This window comes from Anomalospiza imberbis, chromosome 8 (assembly GCF_031753505.1).
Source record: "Anomalospiza imberbis isolate Cuckoo-Finch-1a 21T00152 chromosome 8, ASM3175350v1, whole genome shotgun sequence".
Taxonomy (NCBI): domain Eukaryota; kingdom Metazoa; phylum Chordata; class Aves; order Passeriformes; family Viduidae; genus Anomalospiza; species Anomalospiza imberbis.
In genome coordinates, this window is record NC_089688.1 from 34048496 (window position 1) to 34069665 (window position 21170).

Below are 21170 nucleotides of genomic sequence, written 5' to 3' on the forward strand. Positions count from 1 at the left end.
CAGCCACAGCTTCTCTGGGTACCCCACCCTCACAGGGAAGAATTTCTTCCCAACACCCCATCTAACCCTGCCCTCTTGTCCTGTCACTCCAGGCCCTTGTAAAACATGTCTCTCCACCTTCCTTCCAGCTCCCTTCAGGTACTGGAAGGCCACAATTTGGTCACCCTGAAACTTCTTCAGGCTGAACCATCCCAATTCTCTCAGCCTTTCCTCACAGGAGAGGTCAGAAAAGACCTCCAAGGTCATCAAGTCAACCAAATGCCCCCATGCCCACTAAACCATATCGTGACGTTTTGGTTCCCAGTACTACCATCACTGACCCTGGCCCTGAAGGCAGAACAGCCCGACATGGGCCACGGGCAGAGGTTGTGCTCAGAGTTGTTTGCATTCCTCATAAAAAACATGGTAAAAACCCACAGAAGGCTCCCTGTGCCAGCTTGACCTGATCTCAGAGATGTCCCTGCTCAGGGCAGGACGGTTGGACAAGATGTGCATTCATGGTCCAACTCAAACCATTCCATGACCAGCTGGTACCTCCTCTGCTGTGCCTGGTTTAACACAGTGCCTAGAACAGCCCTGCCTTCCAAGCAGCCTGACGTGCCCGGAAATGCCTTTGCTGTGTTTTCAGGGCGCTTTTCAGTGAGGTTTTCTCCCCCTCCCATGCTCCAGCAGGGTCCCACTGAACCCAACCACATGGCTGGAGCAATCCTTCCATCCATCCAGTCTACGCAGGAGGGGGAAAAGTCCCACGTGCGGTTTTCGGCTTTGTTTTCTCAACCTTTAGCAGCTGTTTGTTTGTTCTGGGTATAACCACAGGCCCTGGCTCTAGGAGGAGTTGTGTGATGAAGGACAACCAGATCATTTTTCCTCTTGCTCTTTCTTGTCCCCTCCAACTGATAACCCAACCTGTCACTGGCACGGAGAAAACATCAAGTTGAAATTTTCTCCATGCCTGGGGGTTTTTCACAGGGTTTGTGGCAATGTGCAGCCTCGGTGGCAGTTGCTTTAAAACCTATGGAGAATTTAACAGCATGCAAAGGACAAACCCTACAAAGCCTCACATTTCACTTTCAGTGGCCTCGTTTCTCTGGAGCGGGAAAATGCATGATAGGAAAAGTTTCCCAATTCAAGCCTGCATAGTTTGGTTTGTTGATAGTCTTGCAAAAGCAAACAAAACAGCTCCTTACCAAAGTTTGCTAGAAGCCCATAGCTTTTTTCCTATGGGAAAATAGAGCTGTTCCATGAAATTGTGGGGAAAAATTGAGCTGACAGCCCAAGATTAAATTCACTTTTCTAACTCAGAGATGGCGACAAGTTTAACTATTCTGGCTTGGCTCAGAGCACTTGGGCTGTGCCTGTGCCTGCAGAAGACATGAGTGTGCCTGGTGTGATGCAGGGTCAGGGCTCCCACAGTGACCGCAGGGTCCCTTTTTCCCAGGCACAGGAAGAGCAAACATCATTGCAAGCAGAAATCCCCCAGAATGGCAGAATTTTGCCATGTTTCTGGAAAAAAAAAACCTAAACAATTAATGGGGTGGCTGATTAGTCCAGACCAGCCAAGTGACCACAGCAAGCAGAAGATGTCCTTTTCCTGAGTTTTTAAAGAATATTTTAAAATACTCATCAACAACAATTTCTAAAAGAAAATTGAGACACCTTTCCAACCTCAATATCTCTGCTGGAGGAGAGGTCCTATAAAAATTGTTGCTACAGAGGTTGTAGATGGTGGAGCTGGAGTCTGAGGCAGCTTGTGAAGACACCAGGCTGTCAAAATGCTCACCCCTCTGCCTCTCTGTCCTGAACCGGGGACAGTTGCATGGTTTTTAACCATTTCTGTTAGAAATTCTTAGGTTTAGTCATGCCTTCAGAACCTGAACTCTTGCTCTCATAGCTACTTCTGATATTCCACGTTGGTTTAAGTCTTAGCCCAGATGTGAAACAAGACTTCTGTGCTCATTGAAAAAGTTCTAAGGTTTACAAGGAGCAAACAGAGCAATGTCAGGCTCTGGGTAGAGATCACGAGTGTGAAATCGAAATCTGCTAATAAATTGCTGCCTTTGCCTTAACATTGCAAGCCATGCTCTGGAGTTTATTTGAACACATAAAATATGCTAAAAGTTTAGCAGCACCACTGTGTAAAGAAGAGTTGGATGAAGTATATATTTTTAAATACAGCAAGTAATAAAATGTTGCGTAAATTCCCAAGAATATCATTTTGGGGCAAGCACAATAGAATGCTTAATGCATGTATTCCCAGGTCTGCTGTTTTTATTCCTCTTTTTTTCCTTTCTCTTGGTTTAATCTCCTCACCCAGCTGATGGTTGGCATTATGGGAGCTGTGAGGAAGGGGGTACATCCATAGACACTTCCAATATCATAGCTGTGGGACAAGGGATGTGAGGTGCTTCCAAGGTGCAGCTGCATCCAGCTGTGGGAGACAGCTCAGAGATGCTATGAACAGGGTGGGATTGTTGTTTGCAAAAGGACCACAGAAAATAAAGGAAAATGTAAAACAAACTGGAAAAAAAGACAAAGATTCCTTCTCAAATTAATTTCCTCCAAATTTATTTCCTTTTCATTCAACTTGGTTGAGAAACATCCCCCTGGGCTTCATCAAAAAATCAATCTCTCTGTTTTAAGTTCTAAATGGAGTTTTAAGTAGCTTGTCCTGACATTCAAAACTTCATGAGATGCCCAAATTCTCATCAAGGCAGTTCAGATGTCATTCAGAGCCATTCCTGCAGGTCCAAGAGAAAAGCTGGAGGCAGATGTATTCCCTTTTGCCAGACCAACCTTTGGGTCTGAGTCAGGTGATGTTGCCTGTTCCTTTTAGATACCTTCCTGTGGTTGATTGTCTTTGGGGATAAAACACCCAATTTTAGGATTATGCCTTTCAATGAGTAGTTTCATGCTCCAAGAGGATTTTGTTCCCTGGCTGCAAATCACATTTTGCCCTTTTGCAGTACAACGATGCCCCAGGTGGCCCAGAGGTCTCATGTGCCTGTAGGTTACCTGCTTTTATGGCGCTGCTTTCCAAATAACTATTTTGAAGTTATTTTAAAATTTAGAACTTCTCTGTGGTACCTCTGAAATTATGTTCCCAAACTGCTCCCAGTTCCTGCTGTAATCCCAGTCCTTTTAGAACTATCCTTTCTAGAAATGGGAATCTGTATTATATGGACTCCAAGTAGGATAAATACAGACAAATTCAAATAAAATAAGGGAAATTTAAGATTAATTTATGGATAAAATTGTTCCCTGGGAGGGAGGGCAGGTCCTGGCACAGGGTGCCCAGAGCAGCTGGGGCTGCCCCTGGATCCCTGGCAGTGCCCAAGGCCAGGCTGGACACTGGGGCTGGGAGCACCTGGGACAGTGGGAGGTGTCCCTGCCATGGCAGGGGTGGCACTGGATGGGGTTTGAGATCCCTTTTAACCCAAACTATTCCATGATTCCTTAGAAATGTCAGGAGACATATTAAGGAAAAAACCTAAACAGCCTCTGACATTAAAATTGTTATATTTTATTTCCTTCTGTGATTTCTAGAATATTAATTTTTAGTTCTTACGATGTTTTAGCAATTGTACCTCAGAGAGACCAGTTACTTTATTATGTAGCATCAAATAAATATAATAATAAAAACTGGTCCACTGATCCAATTTATCTATTTCTACCTGTATATATGTATTTAATAAATACTGATTAGTGGGTGCTATTGAGCAATACATCTGTATTTTATTTGATCTGTCAGCTAATACAGTGAAGTACTAAAAATATAGGAGATGCTGAAATTGCAACTCTTTGGCACTGAGCAGAAAGTTTTTGGCATACTGAGAACAACTTTTGGTACAGTTTGCTGCATTTGCCCACACGGTAGAATTTTTTTTGGCAGGTTTTACCTGCTCATCTCCCGTGAAATTCCATGGGCTGGAAGAGTGCCCTCCTAAGGAGAGAAATCTCAGCATCTCTAATGAGGGGCCAATTCCCAGCCCCGCAGCATCTTCAAATGGGATTTGGCAGAGATCTGCCTTTTTGGGATTTGGATGGATGGAGTTTTCCCTCTATGCACTGGCAATATGCAAGGCTGCAATTCCCTTTCATCCATTTTTCTTTCCCGAGTGCAGAGAATTTGGGCCTCCCCACGATGGACTCCTGCCCGTGAGCAAAAAGCCTGGAGGTAACAGAGCTTTTCCACCTCCTCCATGCCTGCAGATATCAAAGAGAGTCAACAAATCATCATTCACAGCACAGAGAGGGGGGAAAATTCCGTTCCCTGTGCTGGCCTGGCTTGCAGATTAAAGGTAATCTGGTAATGAGGACCCACCAGATGATAATTAATAAGCAGAGTTTTCTTTGTCTGATTTTGGAGAAATTTCCCAAGGACGGGGAGGGCTGTTCTGCAGGAACATGGAGGGTTGTCCTTTCCAAGAGCCATCAGTTCAACTTGCTGGAATCTGGAGTGCTCTCTGTGAGTGGGGCAGATGTTAAGGATGGGTTTTCAACTCTTCTTCCCCATGGAGCTCTACATTTACCCCAGAAAACCCAGCCAAGGGGCTTTAACTCCCAGCTAACATCACACCAAGGAAACAGGTGGAGTTAGACTTCAAAGAACATGGAAATCTGTGTTCTCTACAATTGAGGAATAGATTATAGGCAGGTTTTTTTAAGGAAAATAAATGGAAACAACCCAGTTTAATAGATTTCTGTATATGAAAAAAACCCTTGGGGTTAAAATCTGTTGTTACACAATTTACACAGAGAAATACAGATATTTCTGTATGTATTCAACAGGATCCAGATGAATTGAAGATAATTTGGGAAGACTCTTTTTAGGAACTACACCCACTGAATTTAAGTTCTAAATCTTGTGAGACCCTTCCCTGAGTTCCCTATGAAAAAGCTTGCTATCAATACATAGAAATAAAATCATTAAAATGTTAATATAATCTATAAAATCAAACAAAAGGCCTGCTGAAGATTGGATCAAACCTAAATTGTATGAAAAATCCTTTCTTAAAACAAACTCCTGGAGATTTGAATAATTTTCCTTTTAAAATGTGAGTACAATCTCTAGGTTTGGTTCAGTGAAATTTGGAGACATTCTCCATAATGAAAGGAAAGAATGAATATAAACACGTTTCACTAGGACTTTGGGATTCCTGACTCCTGTCTCTTTAGGGAGACTATTTTTCCTTATGGCACAGGTCTGCACTGTTAAAGACCTTGCTATGAAATGATGAGAAGTCGAGGAGAGAAGGAGAACAAGCATGATTACTTCGGAAAATTCACTTAATAAAAGAGACCCCAAATGATGTGTCCATCTATTAATGTTACCAGAAGCAGCCAAATAGATTATCCAGGTAAAAAAGGGGAAAAGAAAAACAAGGGAGTCCCTGCCATAGGTGAGAGCTGAGATTTTCCTCTCACACCCCTGATTTTTTGTAAGAAATTATATTTTTCAAGAGTTTCTGCTGCCAAAGGGACTTGGAGATCTTGTGTTCAGGCAACACTGCACCACAGAGTTGTGTGCTTTTAATTCAAACGAATTTAATGCATGTTAAATTGAGAGATTATTTTATGTAGACCCCTTCTGATAATGGGCATTTCCCATGTCACATAACCCCGTGTGGCAGATTGGCATTAACCAGTAAATAATTCCCTGGCACTGGGATCCCCTTCCCCTGCACAGGATCCTGGCCATGGCAAGGACTGTAAGACTTCTTCTCCACCCCACACCAGAGCTGGGATGGCATCTGCAGCCTGGTGGCCACAGAAAGGTGACAATTGGCCTAAGGATGACTCTAAAGACACACAGAGGGGCAACGGCTTTAATAGCAGTGAGAAGAAGCACTTCCCTGGAATTGTCCAAGGCCAGGTTGGACATTGGAGTTTGGAGCAACCTGGGAGAGTGGAAGGTGTCCTTGCCCATGGCAGGGGGTGACACTAAATGAGATTTTAAGTCTCTTCCAACCCAAACCATTCCATGATTTTTTGAAGACCCAACGTCCTACAAAGCATTATCTGGAAGGACGCAACCAATGGTTCAAAAGGAAATATTCCTGTTTATTTTCCATGGCTGTATTCCAGTGTAGATTCCATTGCTGTGGCAGGTTTCATGTGCATCTGAAAAACTCAAGTTTCCCCCTTACACTCTATTTTGTTTGGATGTGACCCATTCTCCAATTTTTATGATAAAATGAAAACATAATTCGCATATTAGCATTTCCAGACCTGTAGAGCTGCAGAATGAGTAAACAGTGGAGTGAGTAATCATTATTAATCTGCACCAGAGAAAGAGTGAGAGCAAAAAAAAAAAAAAAAAAGCACATGATTTTGTGGTGTGCTAAACCAGAAAAATATGGTTTGCACTTAAAACATCTCAAATTCTTTTTTTATCTGTGTTTTAGAGGCGACAGAGAAAAATCTCTTAGCTGAACTAATCTCAGATGAATTAATATCCTTTTTCATATAAAAGTGTTTGGGGAAACTTGAAATTGTGGCATAACCTATTGATTACATTATTTGAATTAAGTTTTCGAAATCCTACAGCTGTTTGCTGTCAAGATTTAAACCTACTGTCTATTTTCAGCTGTGCACTTAATACACATTTCACCTGGTGACTCAATAACATTTTAATATAAAAGTACATGATCAGGGAACATATGTTCAGTGTTCATACGAGGCTTAATAGCAACAGAAGGGGTAACAATTAACAGTTCTGTTTTTTCTGGGTACACAGGGTCCGAGTTTAAAGTTTTTCCTGGGCTGCTTCCAAAAAATCTTTGTTCCTAGTGCCTTGACCTTTGAGGAGTTTGGAATCAATGAGCCACGTTGCCTTCCATAAGGGTGTCAAGTGCAGAATAAAAAACTGCGTCACATCATTTTTCACCGCGGCCAGATGAGGTCTGAGTGAAGGAACAAGGAACAGGAAAGCCAGAACATCTGAAAAATTGACTCTGCAAGCTGGAATGTGATTCTGCAATAAGGGGCAACTCTCCTTTGCTTTTTTTTTTTTTTCCCTCTCTTTTTTTTTCGCCGGAGTAGGCAGGTTGTAGACAGATCTGGGTCTCAGGCTCCCACCCCTGGGGCCCCCGTGTCAAGGCGCGGTGATAGAGCGCCGTTCATTTCTGCAACATCTGTAACGCATCGAGCGATGTATTAATAGCTCAATATGCCAATCTGCCACTGTGCATTTTGACCTAGCGAGGACCAGGAGCATGGAAGGTCTGTAAGGCAGATGTGGGAACGGCAGCAAGGGCTGAAATTAAAGGCAGACCCCGAATTTTGCACGGAATCGCGGAGCAATAGTTCTGGAAGAGGCTAATGCTTCCAGCTCAGTTAGGAGGTTAATAGAGCTAATCTTCTGTATCACTATTATTTATAACATGTTGTTGGACTTAATGTTTATGAAGCTCAAGCTGTATAGTGCACATCCAATTATGTTTTCTTACAGCCATGGAGGGTTTTATGAAAAGGAATATTGAGTGAATGCTTTATTGCTGAAAAATATTGTATTGGTTAGAAGGGAAGTTAATCCAATAGGAGGTAAAAACAGTAACAAAGGCTACAGCAAATACGAGATGCTTTAAATTCATTGCATGACATTCTCACCCTAATTATTAGCCCACGCTGGGAATAAAAACAGCACCCTCATCTTCAAGTTATTATTTTTTTTCCCTTTCCTCATTTTTATTGCACATTTACATAAGACTTGTATGCCTTGTACTTCTTCCAGGCTGCCTTATAAGGCTTCTTTTAACCCTTTACTTCTCTTTTCCACAGCCGTGCAGGAAGACTCATTTACACCCCGGAGGCAGTGGAAGGCAGGTGACAACAATGCAGGTGGCTGGGGCAGAGGAGACCAAGCCACGATGGGCACAGACGTGGCAGCAGCTTCAACAAAAGTCCAGAAGTTCAGGTGCTTATCCAGCCTCAGCTCACAGGTCTGGAAAGCTGGAACAGAAAATCCTGAGGAAAAAGAAATTTAAGATATCCAGTATTTCCTGTATCTAATTGGATGGGAAATATTGCAAGAGCAAAACTTTCTCATGGTGTGGAGGACCAGCCCACACCTAGCAGCAGAAATGTCCAGTGGATGGTTGAGTAAGATAAAAAAAAACCTCTTTGAAAAATGCCCTGTCCCTCATGAAGGACCATTGTTATTGCAGTTAGGGAGAGCAGAAAGAATGGAGTGGGGGCTTGTGGTTTGTACTTTATGCTTAAAATAAGGGGAGTTAAAGAAAGTCTGACTGAAGGAAAAAGAGGGAAGGAAGGAAGATTAGCCAGTTAATAAAGGAGATTTATGTGAGTGACAGTGGGTAGGCAAATTGCACTGCTAAATGGGGTATGGACTTCTTTTATGTGGAGAAGAGAATTTATCAATTTTCTTTAGCTCAAACTGCACCATAATCATGTTGTCAGGGCCTTGGCTGGAGGAGACACCCATCTCATGGAGAAACAGGTCTGGAGACACCCCGGCTGGCTGGCAGAAATTTGGGAATGGTGCCGTCTCCTGCATATGTTTCCAACAAATATTTTTGCTGTGCTGCAGTTTTGATCAAGGCTGTACCATGAGTCAAAGGTGCACATGGGCTGCTCTAGCAATTCCTCATTTTCAATGAGCAGCTTAGGAGGACTTTGAGGGCTGAGCAAGGCCAGCTGAGATGGGATCTCAGGAGCCTGAGATCTTGGATGATGATGAAAGTTCTTGTTTTTGTCATCATTGTCAAACAGGCTGGGCAGAAAGATACAGCTACACGAAGCACAAGATAGCTGGTGTCTGACCCACGTCCAACTGGCTTCCAGGAGCATTTCTTCTGCAGGAAAGCATCTGTGTAGCCAGTGGCTGATGAATTCCCATGGAAGCATTTCTGATTGGAGCTCGTGTTATGTGTGTTCCTGGTTAAAAGCGAATTTCTGAAAACACATGGGTTGTCCCGAGGTTCTGCCCGCCGCCGTTATTGGATTCAGTGTTTCCAGCAAGAATTTAGCTCCTCGTGTTACAGATGATGAGACCTGATGAGCTGCTATGAATGTGTTATCTGCATGGAGCTGAGCTGGCTCCTGCTCTAGAGCAGGATTTCCTGGAGCAAATCCAATCTAGGACAGGAGCTACAAGAAAAACATTTTCCTCCCCAGGCCACATCACTGTGGCTTTACATCTCTCTGAGACCTGACACAGTGTGCAGCTACAGGACCAGGTTCTCAACAGAAAGTCAGAGTAGAATTGTCCACAGACAGAAATAAATAATCCTCTGTGGCTGGTATTTCATTTATCATTTATGCACTTGAATTTATACTCACCTAAATCCTATACATATGTCCTTAAATGCCTGCAGAAATCTCAGATTTCTCCTCTTCCATTAGGGATACCATCTAAAACCTGCTTTCCATTAAAAACAACAAAAAAAAAAGTTCAGAAAAAGTGCATTCCTTCTCCATCCCTGAGCCATTTGGCGCTTCAGAGAATCATTAGAGAAGTGTGTGTTTTTCAAAGTCAAAAATATTTCCCTCTCAAAGTCCCGCCCTCTTCTCCAGTGGCTTCTGAGAAAGCAGCAGAGGCAAATACCACCGCAAGAGGAAAGTGTGGATGAGGAGCCAGAACAGCCTCAGGTGCCTGTAAAAGGTGGAGGTGGGGCCAGAAGAACCAGGGAAAGGAATCTGGGATGGCCACAGGTTAAAAATGCCATTTTCTTGTTGAATCCTGTAAATTGGCAGAAGTTCATCAAGGACCACCAGCAGCAAATATGAATGTGATGGTTAATTTTGAGAGAAAAAAAATTCCATGTCTATACTTCAAGTAAGGCTGGAGGTAGGATTCCAAAGGGTAGGAAGTTGGGCGACTCAGTTTGTGGCTGGATTTTGGCATATTTAATTAACATTACTGCAGGGTTTTCTTTATCCTTGTAATGACACAATGTGTGTTTACATTGTTTTAATGTGAAAATACTGACTTTTAGGTTGGTGCATTTGAAATGACCAAAGCTAAAAAAAAAAAAAAATATGGGTAGGACAAAAGGTGAATTTAGTAATTTATCTTCTTGGACTTAGAGAACTGAAGTGGAATGAGAATCAGCTCAAGATGAGTCATCATTTCCCTGGCAGTGTCCAAGGCCAGGTTGGATGGGGACTGGAGGAACCTGGGACAGTGGAAGGTGTCCCTGCCCATGGCAGGGGCGGGACTGGATGGGCTTTATAGTCTTTTCCAACCCAAAACTGAATTTTAACTGGTAGTTGAATGACTTAAAAAAGTTTATTTACAGATAATTATGAAAGAGATGGAGGAAAGGTTTAGAAAAATTTGTTGGGGAAACTAAAAAGGCTCAGAGATATATTCCCATTGTTGTACTCACACAGGTTAGAAATAAAAGAAAAACAATCTTGTTTGGATCATCCAGCTCTTGCTTTGGGCATTTTATCTAACCTGGCAGAGTCTGGATCTGTTTATAAGAATAGATAATGTTTTGTAAAAGGAGCAGTTAAAGATCTGTTTGCATCCCTGGGTATTCCCAGGCATTGAAATAAAATCTGGATATTCTACTGAGAAGGCTGGACTAGGAATAGCCTTAAACTACTTGTTTAGCTGGAGGACAAATATGTTTGAAATCATTAGGAATGGGATTAAGGTTATTTAGAGCTGCCTCTTTTTCCTCCTTATCAAATCATTCAGGAAAATGAGGTCTTATTATCACAGAACTCAAACTTCACACTATTTCTAAACTATCTCCATTTTGAGATGCTCAATAAAACCAGCACTGCAGGGAAATGTTGTTGCACTTTAGGATTATCCAAAGGTCAAATATTCAGAATAATCAAATAGAAAAACATCGGCTTCAATTTAATGGAATAGCATTTAATAGGAGAGGAAAAATATTCTAACCTGGAAGACTTTATCATAAAAAAATTAGAAATTTTGAAAATCAAAGGAAATGCCAAAACCTCAGAATTTGTGATGTTTCATAGCACTCTGTGGGCAGCACAGTGGGACAAGGGATACCAGGAATTCAGGAGGTCCAGTGGGCTCCCTTCAATCCCAGAAACTCTCCTTTGGTGTCTGGAGTAAATCTCTGCTTGTCTGTGAGAGAATACAACACGTAGCACTTTATTTGTTATTCTGACTGCTCCTAAATCAGACTTGCTTTGCAAATTTTGGTTCTTTCCATGTGGACCTTCTTTGTCTAAAAAATTTTCTGGGGCAGAAAACAAAAGAGGATTCAGAATAATTTTTGGCTTTGTCGGCAGATCCATCACTTTCCAGACACGGCTCCACCTCACGGCACCAGGCCATGAAGAACACGATCCATTAAGGATCAGCAATGCCCCTTATGTTGGCTATTGAGCAAAAGGATCTTGGATCCAAGAGCTGGGGGAAACACTCGAGTGTTCCAGAATAAAGCAATGAATCTGAACTGGTAAATGGTGAGTTTTGAGACAGTCTGGAAAGTCAATGTTAACTGGAGGTCCTGCTCACAGAGGCCATGAGCTCTCTTCAGATCTATTATAAGATTTTCATGAAATTCAATTGTCTGAACAGTGCTCAGTGAAGTAATTTGAAATTTTACCATTTTATTTGTTTTGTATCAGGAAATGATGAAGTGTGTAATGCAGGATCTGCCACAGATTCCACCACAGACCCACACATTGCTAAACATATCTATATTATCCAACCATATTGCTAAACATATGAATTCTTTAAGGAAGATTATCCTGACTTTCACTATTTTTAACAAGCCTTATAAAGAGAGCTATAAAATATCTCCACTTGCTCCTCTCCAAACCACGGACTCGCGAGCTGCGAGCGCGTTGTTAAGAGGTGGCGGATTTCTCCAGCCATGTGCACCCTCCCACTCCCAAATCCTTCAAACTCTGTCTGGTGGCAGCCACAGGCAGTGTTTGGGCAGGCCCTGGGGGTGAGCACTCAGACGGTCGGGCCATGCCTACCTCGGGATGAACAGTCAGAGGGCCGGGCCATCCCTGCCTCCCGCCGCCTTCCTGCTCCGTACCGGAGGTGACTGGGCAGGGGGTCCCTGCCGGGGTTACCCTGGGCCACTGTCCCTGCTGCAAACAGGAACCTCCAGCAATGCTAAACAAATCAGGCTGCCAAGGTTTTTTTTTTTTCTTTTTTTTTCTTTTTTTTTTCTTTTTTTTTCTTTTTTTTTTTTTTTTTTTTTTTTTGTTCCTAACTTTCCCATAAAAAGATTCAGGTAAATGTAGCATGACGAGCCAATTTAAGCCAATTTCAAAGTTATTTGAGTAATTGGTTATTAAGATAACACTCTCAAATTTCAATTCAGCAATTATCCTCTTAAAGATACAGAATGTAAGTATAGGAGGAAGAGCCTATGTGTTAAAGCTACAGAGACCCCTTTTTTAAAGTCTCAAATGTGGAGATATTTGACAAAACCATGGAGCTCCTAATCTTATTGCACTGAGACTTATCTCCCAGCATGTGCAACCCTTCCATGTTGAAAGCAAGTGTTTCTAAATTTTGGAAACGAAGTTGACTATTATTAGTGCTCATAAAGATTAAGAGACTAAGTGAAGACCCTCCTTTTAATATATGTAAGCTCCTTACCCATAACTTAAGAACCACAAGGGGACAGAACATTGTCTTCCTACAAGGCTGCACTGCAGACTGATGCAGAGTGTGATGATGGAAATAATGGCTTTGGCAGATGTACTTGGTTTGGAGCCAATTTCTCCATCCTGATGAATGGTGGAATTACCACAGAAAAGCTTTACAGTTAAAAAAAAAAAAGAAAGGAAAAAAAAAGAAAAAGGAAAGAAAAAAATGTGCAGCTTATTCCCAGTTAATCAACCCCGTAGGATGGATGGCCATGACCAATTATTATTCCCAGATACCACTGGTTAATCAAAAAGCACACAGTTAAAAGGCCTTGCGTTAGCGACTTGGCTGCTGAAAGCAAGAGTGGAGAATCTGCAAATGTTCACCACAAGATTAAGGTTATGCAAATGCTGGGAAGTTTCCTGTGCTTGCACAGTTGCCTTTCAGGAAGGTGAAGTGGGCTTGTTATCCTTGGAGTGGTACCAGGTGTTTGTTGTCCCTGGAGTGGCACTGGCTGTTGTCTCTGGAGTGGCACTGGGTGTTGTCCCTGGAGTGGCACTGGGTGCTGTTACCGTTACCCCTGGAGTGGCACTGGGTGCTGTGTTCCTGCGGGTTCTGGATCCGTGGTGACAAGTGTTCTGTGTGCTGAACATTGCCCCAGCGCACACAAACCCCACACACGCTCTGGCTGCCACCACCAGCCCCCAGCTCCATCCCCTCCCGTCCCTGTTGTGCCTGGAAACCAAAGGAAGCGCCGATGCACAGCCGGCGTCTGCGGCTTTTTGTGCCTCCTCATTCCAGACTCGGGGAACAGGAGACACCAGGGAGGAAGCAGAGAGCGAATCCTGACAGAGCAGAGGTCGGGGTTTGCTCACATTTTGGCTCACACCAGCAGAATGCAAAGGGCAGAACCAGATAGGGCAGGAAATATGAACCTGGGTCTGATTTACTCCTGATGAAAGTTAACCCCCTTCCACTGGAAATTTCTGTGGAGTGAAGCCAAGTCCTTGCAGCTGAGAATCCGTCCCCTTTGTGTTCAGATCAGTTGTAATAATTAAAGATATAAAGACAGCAGAGAGTGCAGTGTAATCAGGACTGGGAAAAATCCTTCAGAGTTATTTTAGCTTTAGTCCTTACGTTTATTTTTTGTGACTGAGATTGTTTAAATAATATGTCTCCAGAGAACAGAGTAAAAATATAGATTCTAATTTGAATATAGATAAACACTGGATTATATATCACAAAATATGCTGGTGTAGCACAAGCAGTACATGCTACATGTTAACACCAGGTATTACGTAACCACAGCACCCAGCCAATTCACTTTTATCCTGCTAATGTATTTTTTACCTCCAAACATTAATATTTTTATATCTATATATATGTTCTGCTACAATGCCATATTCCCAGGTTTTACAGTTTCTCTGCATTTTTCTGGCACAGGTTACAATGGAGGAAAAACGCCAACTGGAACATGTTGAAAAACAAGATCATAAGGTTTCACTCAAGTTGCTTAAATTATTATGTAGGAGGTATATTATCGACCTTTTAATAAAAACCTTTACAGTCTCCATGGAAACATTTTTACATTGACATATAAAAATATAAATGGAAAAAAAAATGTTGTAAAAAAATGAATCTGGTCTCCTGTTCATAAATTAGCGGCTGCCCTCGCTGTGTGGTGCCTCATCTTCCCTTCGTTATGCAAATGCAGCTGCTCAGTGATGATTCATTAGTAGAGCATCTTGCTGTAACCTGTGCAGTAAGATGAGGGATTCAAGAGGTTTAATCCTAAAATAGCATTTACTGTTTCTGTGAGGCGGTTTCCCACTTACTTTTAAACCAGGACAGCACATCAGTGCATTTGGGCTCGGGTTAAATGTGCAGGAGGTGGAACAACCCTCGGAATTACCGACTCATAAAATTCAAAGCTCACTAGAAAGTGCCTGCCTGGTTTTCTTTTTGCTTAAACTAAGAGCCTCTCATCCTGACCACACTGAATTTCCAGGAGTTTGCAGCCTTTACAGCAGAAGAAAATCCTCTTGCAGCCTCAGCCCCACGTGCTGGAGCCCCGGCAAATTTGGGAAGGGGCGAGGAATCTCAAACACATCATTTGAGATAAGGATCAGCCTCTCTTGATTTGAATTCCAGAGCTCTCAGCTGTGGTCTGCTGACATCTCGTCAGCATCCGTGACATTTACCAGCGATATCCCGTTTATATCACTCTCAACTCCAGAGGCCAGATGACAAGATGCAAAGACATTCGAATTCTGATTGCAATACAAAGGCAGAAGTTTGTGCTGTTAGAAAAGAGAAGCGCAGTACAAAGAGCACAGGGATTGTTTTCCAAGAAGCACCAGCGCAGTGCTAAATGTGCTTTTATTTACAGATAATTCTCTGGCAGGTTTCTCTTTTAATCTCAATTTCCTCTCTAATCAATGCAGGATTGTGCCAACCACTTGCAGGAGGCATTCTTTACATGAGTACACATGAAGTGGTTTTTCAAGGAGCTGAAGAAATAAAATTGTCAATGTTGACTAAAATAAAAGGCAGTTCATAAAGAAACCCTGTTCAAATACAAGCAAATGAAGCATTGACCTGTCTCATATAATAAAACAAAGAACTAAATAGTCTCAAAATGAATCATACAGCTTTCTACCAATTTTCAAGTTATGAAAACCAAAAGGCTTGATTAGCACATAGATTTTAAAACGTTGAAAGAAGAATCTTTAAAGCCAGGTAAATGTCATATTCTGAATGCAATAGTTAATACAGACAAATTGTACAGGTTTAAGTTCCTTACGAGCTCAGTGAATATATTGAAAGCCTTTGCATTCAACAGCAGCATCAGAGACAGTTCAGGATGAAATTAAAAGTTAATAACTTAAATATAATTTCATATTAAACCAAACAGCTGCTCCCCCATATACAACATAATAAGAAATTTTTATATAGATAGATAAATAGATAAATATATACATTTATAAACACATGTTTGTTATCCAAACATATTTATCATAGCTTTTTTTCAACTCCTGCCTAATACAGCTGATATGATGATTTTCAGAGGGATTTCTTGCTGAATCAAACTTGAAGGGAACATCCCTCCATACCTGGATAGTTTTTGCAGCGCCTTCAGCTTTGTGTTAATAACATTGCAAAGCAAACTGGTTTTCACAAAGTGGTTCAGCACCGAGTCTCTGAATACCAGAATCCCCTGAAAGTATTTGAAATTCATTTTTGGCCAAGTTCATAACAGGAAATAGGTAAAGGGAGAAAGTCTCGCTGAAGTAGTTGTTGAAATGAACATGGAGAAGTGTGGAAAATATAGAGTTTGTGTGCACACACACCGAGGAGCAGCTCAGACCTCCCTCTCTTCCAAGGTGGAATGGAGCTCTGAGCAACCTGGTCTGTAGAAGGTGTCCCTGCCCATGGAATGAGATGTTCCCTAAGATCCCTTCCAACCCAAACTGTTCTGGGATTCTGTGTCACAGAGCGAACCCAAATCTCGCCTCAGGCTCAGACCTCCAGCCGACACCGCAGAGCAGCACTTGAGAGCTCTGGTAAAATTTCTCAGATAAAAATCTGAACAGTTTCCTCAGTCTTATTTGTAGTTACTATCAGTGAGAGAGATGTTACTGTGGGTTTGGAAGAGACATGGCATACATTGACTCTGGAATTTCCAAACTTGTACATGGGCTTTAATAAACACCAGAGAAACTCATCAGAACATTTTTGCACATGTAAGTGGAGAGCCCTTAATTCACTCAAAGGACCAAACTATCCTATAATGAGAGCCCCATCTGGCAAAATACCTGAAATTCTAGAAACCCTGTGTACAGAAAAGCCAGTGACCATAAAGGAGACAGAGGAATATAATTTAAATAAAGGGAGAGAGTCCACTGGGGCACACGGCCCACAGGTTTTCTGCCCTGAGGTTTTGGAGGTTTCAGCCTCCTTCATCCCAAACTCCCAGCCTCATCTTGCCGTGTTCCCTTCCCCTTTGCTGAGGTACCAGGGAGGTGCAGCCTTCCCAAACCACCTCCCCCATATCCCCCTGGAACCTGGCATTTTATCCCAAAGTTCAGAAACTCAGGCTTGTGCAGACCAATTTGTCTGTTTCAGGAGCCAAACTGGGTTCTGTAGCAAACCCGCTGCTTGAAGCTGGTAGGGGCATTAAGACCCATTTCAAAGACCTTAACACCCGTCGAATTGTTTGTAAAGACACTAGCACACATCTTCCCTATCACCTGTTTTATAAGAAAACCTCATTAATTCCTCCTCTTTTAATCAGCTGCATTTCCCAGTCATCCCCTTATCTAAATGTTACCTTTTGGTGTGTGTTGTCTGCTGAAAACTAACACATAGTCTCAGATTTGGTCTGGGAAATGATTAAAGATCAGCCTTGCAGCTCCCCCTGGTAGGGGCTGACAGCTTTGTTCCTCTCCCTGCAGAGCTGGGCGTCTCAGGTGGTGCTGGGTGACCACCCAACGTGGCAACTCCTGCTGCCCTGATGGCTCTCGAATTTCCCCATTTCACCTTTCCCTTTGCCTCTCCACGCCTGGGAGCAAAGTGGAAAATATTCCTCCCGCAAAACCGGCCAAGAAGTCAGAGGCCACAGCAGAGGGGTTGAGCTGGAAGCATACAGAAATCCAGTTTGTATTTTCAGCAGGGATAGAGTTGAAACCCCAGGTGTCTCCCCAGGGACCTCACAGGGTTTTGTGGCCACTCAAGCCACCAGTGCCCCCAGCAGCTCTTCAGGAGACACCATCCTTGCTCTCCAGTCTTCTTGTTCCCACCACAGGCCGTGGTTTGCATCCGCAAATTGGTCCCTCTCTGTGAACTTAATACGAGGCTGTGGGGCCAGCGAAAATGTGCCAACATTTTTGGCAAATCCTGCTGCAGTGTTTGTGCAGATCTTTGCAGGTCATTAACCTGACAATGCCGGTGCTGAGAGGCTGGGAGTCACAAATGCCTCGGAGTGGTCTCCAAGGCTCAGCCCTTGGCATTCCAAGCACGCAGGGCCAGGAGGCAGCAGTTAACTGGAGAAACCTGATGCCATCCTGCTGGATGGATGGAGAGCAAACATTGCACAGCGACGGCAACGGGGAGAAAAGGACTGGTGAAAGGAAAGAGGGAAAAAAGGAAAATTGCCAAGGAAAATCGCTGTGAACTTCCAACCCTGGCAGCACATCCAGTCATGGAGTGGTTTGGGTTGGAAGGGACCTTGAAGTCCATCAAGTTTCACCCCCTGCCACGGCAGGGACACCTCCCACTGTCCCAGGCTGCTCCCAGCCCCAGTGTCCAGCCTGGCCTTGGGCACTGCCAGGGATCCAGGGACAGCCACAGCTTCTCTGGGCACCCTGTGACAGAGCCTGCCCACCCTCACAGAGAACAATTTATTCCCAATATCCCATCCATCCCTGCCCTCTGGCAGTGGAAGCCATTCCCTGTGTCCGGTCCCTCCATCCCTTGTCCTCAGTCCCTCTCCAGCTCTCCTGGTGCCCCTTGCCCTGGAAGGAGCTCTTAAGTCTCTCTAGAGCTTTCCCTTCCCCAAGTGAGCACCCCAGGTGTCCCAGCCTGGCTCCAGACCTTGGAGCATCTCTGTGGCCTCCTCTGGGCTCACTCCAAGACCTCCATGACCTTCTGATGTTGGGGACCCCAGAGCTGAGCACAGTGTGAACACCAGATGAGTGGTCCCCAAGCCTCCAGAGCCTCATGAAACTCCCATACCCCCTACCCTGCTCCTGTCTTGTCAGAAGGTCATCCCTTCTCCTTCCCTGGATACAATGGTGCTGTCAATGAAATTCTCCTTCCTACCCTGCCAGCCTTGTCTGGAGATGATTCCAGAGTTGAGAAGGAACACCCTGATGGAGATCAAAAATCCATTTGTTTCTTAAAACAGCCTGCACTTTTTCCCTTCATATTTGTCTTCAGACACAACAGTGCACCCATTGGAGTAATTATGTTTAAATACTAATAATCTATTAAGTTTTTACATAAACTCAACATTCATCTAGCAGAGGTTTATTCTTCTTATGGATATCCCCAAGAAACATAAAGTGTCTTAAGGGATAAGTCTCTTGATATTTTTCCATGTGTATATTTTAAATGGATGGAATAATTATTGAAAAAAATCTAAAATTCCTACATGGATGTGTAACATTAAAAAAAATGCTCAATTGCATTTATGATGTGTTTATTCAATTTTTTAAACTTTTTACAAATTCTTTTTTTTAAATAGTCCCAGAGATTTTGGATCTCCTGATAACAGCTTGATGTAAACTTCTGTGCATTTGAGTCCTTCTGTGAATGGTTGTGATTGTCAGCTGTGTCAACAGGTTTGGTAACTGTGAGTGTGAATCAAATATAAAACAAGATAAGTGAAGAAAAAGAATAAATAATTGCAGCAGTAAAATTCATATATGTGCTCCAGAATTAATCTGATCTCCACCAGCATCTCAACCTTTTCTGACCACTAGTACAAGAAATTTTAATTTGTTATATCTTGTGGGACACTGGTGGGCACATCCAAAACTCTTCCCATGATCCCAGAGCTCCTTTGTCTGTTCAACTCTTACTCAGAGGTCATTCCAAACTTTATTTTACCCCTTCTTCTGACGCTGAATCTGAGAGTATAAAACCGTGTAGGCATTATTAAACACCCCTAACTCAGTTCCAAAGTTCTGCTGTATCAAGTTGCACCAGATCTGACTTTGCCTGTGAAGAAACAATCTGTTTTTATCCCACGTTAACCCAGCTTGGAAGCAGCTCCTACCCCGATGTTCAACGAGCCCGATGTTCACCGGTGCTAAAGTCACAGGCCTGCATATTTCTGTGTGTGTGTATGTGTTTGCATCTGCAATTTCCCAATATTCCTGGCTACTGCTCTGCGAGCCATTGAACTGCTCAGTGCTGCATGTAATAAAACACTGAAGGCATCTGGGTTTTTTTGGACACATGTCTTGGCAGGAAAGCTGGGCTTGAAGTGTTGGATTCTCTTCACGCAGTTTGGAGACCAGCGTGTTTCCAGTGGAGCTGGAAACCTGTAACCACTCATATGCTCTGCTGGGTAATTTGTTAGAGTTTAGGACTGTTTGGATTTGTTTTCAAGTTGGAAAAAAAGAAATTTAAGGGGGTAACCTAAGAAAGAACAGATGCTAACACTGGAATATTGGAGCTACGAGTTCTTATCGCAGTTTGGGGAGCTGTCTAACAGTTCTTTTTTAGACAAAATCTGGCCTGGAAGTGGCATGAAAGCAAGTGTGTTAAATATTGTGAAAGCAGCTGCCCTCTCTGCACTCCTCTGACTTGTGAAATCCCGTTCTTCTGGTATCTCGAATGGCTCCATTCTGGCTCCCCATCCACTACTCCCAGCATTCCGCTCAGGCTGCCTTCAGCAGAAAGGTGTTGGCACCTGGCCACTGTCCAGCAGGGCATGTTTGACATTTCAGGGTTTTGGGCATCTCAATCCATTGTGTGTTTTCCATTCTTAAGGAAAGCGCGGAAATCTAGGAGGCGTTATTGTGGTATAAAATAAAAAATGCAGATCCACATGATAGAATCACAGAACGTCCTGGGTTGGAAGGGACCTTAAAAATCATCTAATTCCAACCCCTGCCATGGACAGGGACACCTTCTACTACCACAGGGTACTCCAAGCCCAACCTGGCCTTGAACACTTCTAGGGATGGAGCAGCCATGGCGTTCCTGGATAACCTGTGCGAAGGTCCCACAATAAAAAAAAAAAATTCTAATATGCCATCTAAACCTGTCAGTTTGAAGCTATTCCCCATTTTCCTGTCACTATAAGCTCTTGGAAGAAGTCCCTCTCCATTCTCTCCTGTGGTTTTCCTTCAGGTACTGGAAGGTCACAATCATAATCCTGTATTTTGTACCAAGAGCAGACAAGAACATTGCATCCCTTTGCACCACTGCCTATTTGTTTGATTTATGCCCAAAAATGCCTTGGAGTGTTTTCTGGGTTATTCCCATGGAAGTGGCTCACTGGGAGATGCTGCAGGTGAAGGGTCAGCAGGAGAGCTGGGGTTTCTTCAGCACATCCAGTCCCAGCTAAACCTGCAGCAGAGCACTTCTGGATTCCAGAGCTGGAGCAAGTGGGCAAGGAAAAGACCCCCAAAGTGGCCCTCTACTATATCAGCAGCTGATTGCAATTTCTGATGGCAATTTCTTCCTTTTTTTACACAATTTTCCATCTGTCTGGGTAACCAAAGCCATGCAGATGACTGGAAGGAAACACCAATTCTTTTTACTTTTGTTGAAATGACTTTCACCCTTCTGCTATCGTATTCTCTGCTAGATTTAATTTGTTTTGGTTTAGCACATTTTAGCTGAGCAAACAATTTGTATGTTATGACTCGAGCCCATTTTAGAATTGTTCAGGATTTTTTTTTCCCTTTTTCACAGCTTTTTTTCTAACCTGTCTGTATTCAGCTCACACGCTGGGTTGTATTTAAACAGAAGATCAACTGATAATTGCAACACCACTGCTGGCGTCGCTCGAGTGATGAGGCTGCCAGCATTTCCAGGTTGAATTTTGGCATCCGACATCACAGCCTGGAAGCCAATTTTATTAAAATGAGTAGAG

At 43.1% G+C, this 21170-nt stretch overlaps 1 long non-coding RNA gene across 2 annotated transcripts; it reads right to left on the reverse strand.

Moving 5' to 3' along the window:
* Nucleotides 1-14075: 14075 nt before the first annotated feature.
* LOC137478599 (uncharacterized) lies at nt 14076-16085 on the reverse strand. 2 transcript variants are annotated; one of them, XR_011001695.1, is made up of 2 exons: nt 15676-16085; nt 14076-14317 (listed from the first exon to the last, which is right to left on the reverse strand). It is a non-coding gene; the product is annotated as an uncharacterized lncRNA (long non-coding RNA). The 2 variants fall into 2 exon arrangements; XR_011001696.1 differs by lacking the exon at nt 14076-14317 and adding an exon at nt 14904-15072.
* Between the last annotated feature and the right edge of the window lie 5085 nt (nt 16086-21170).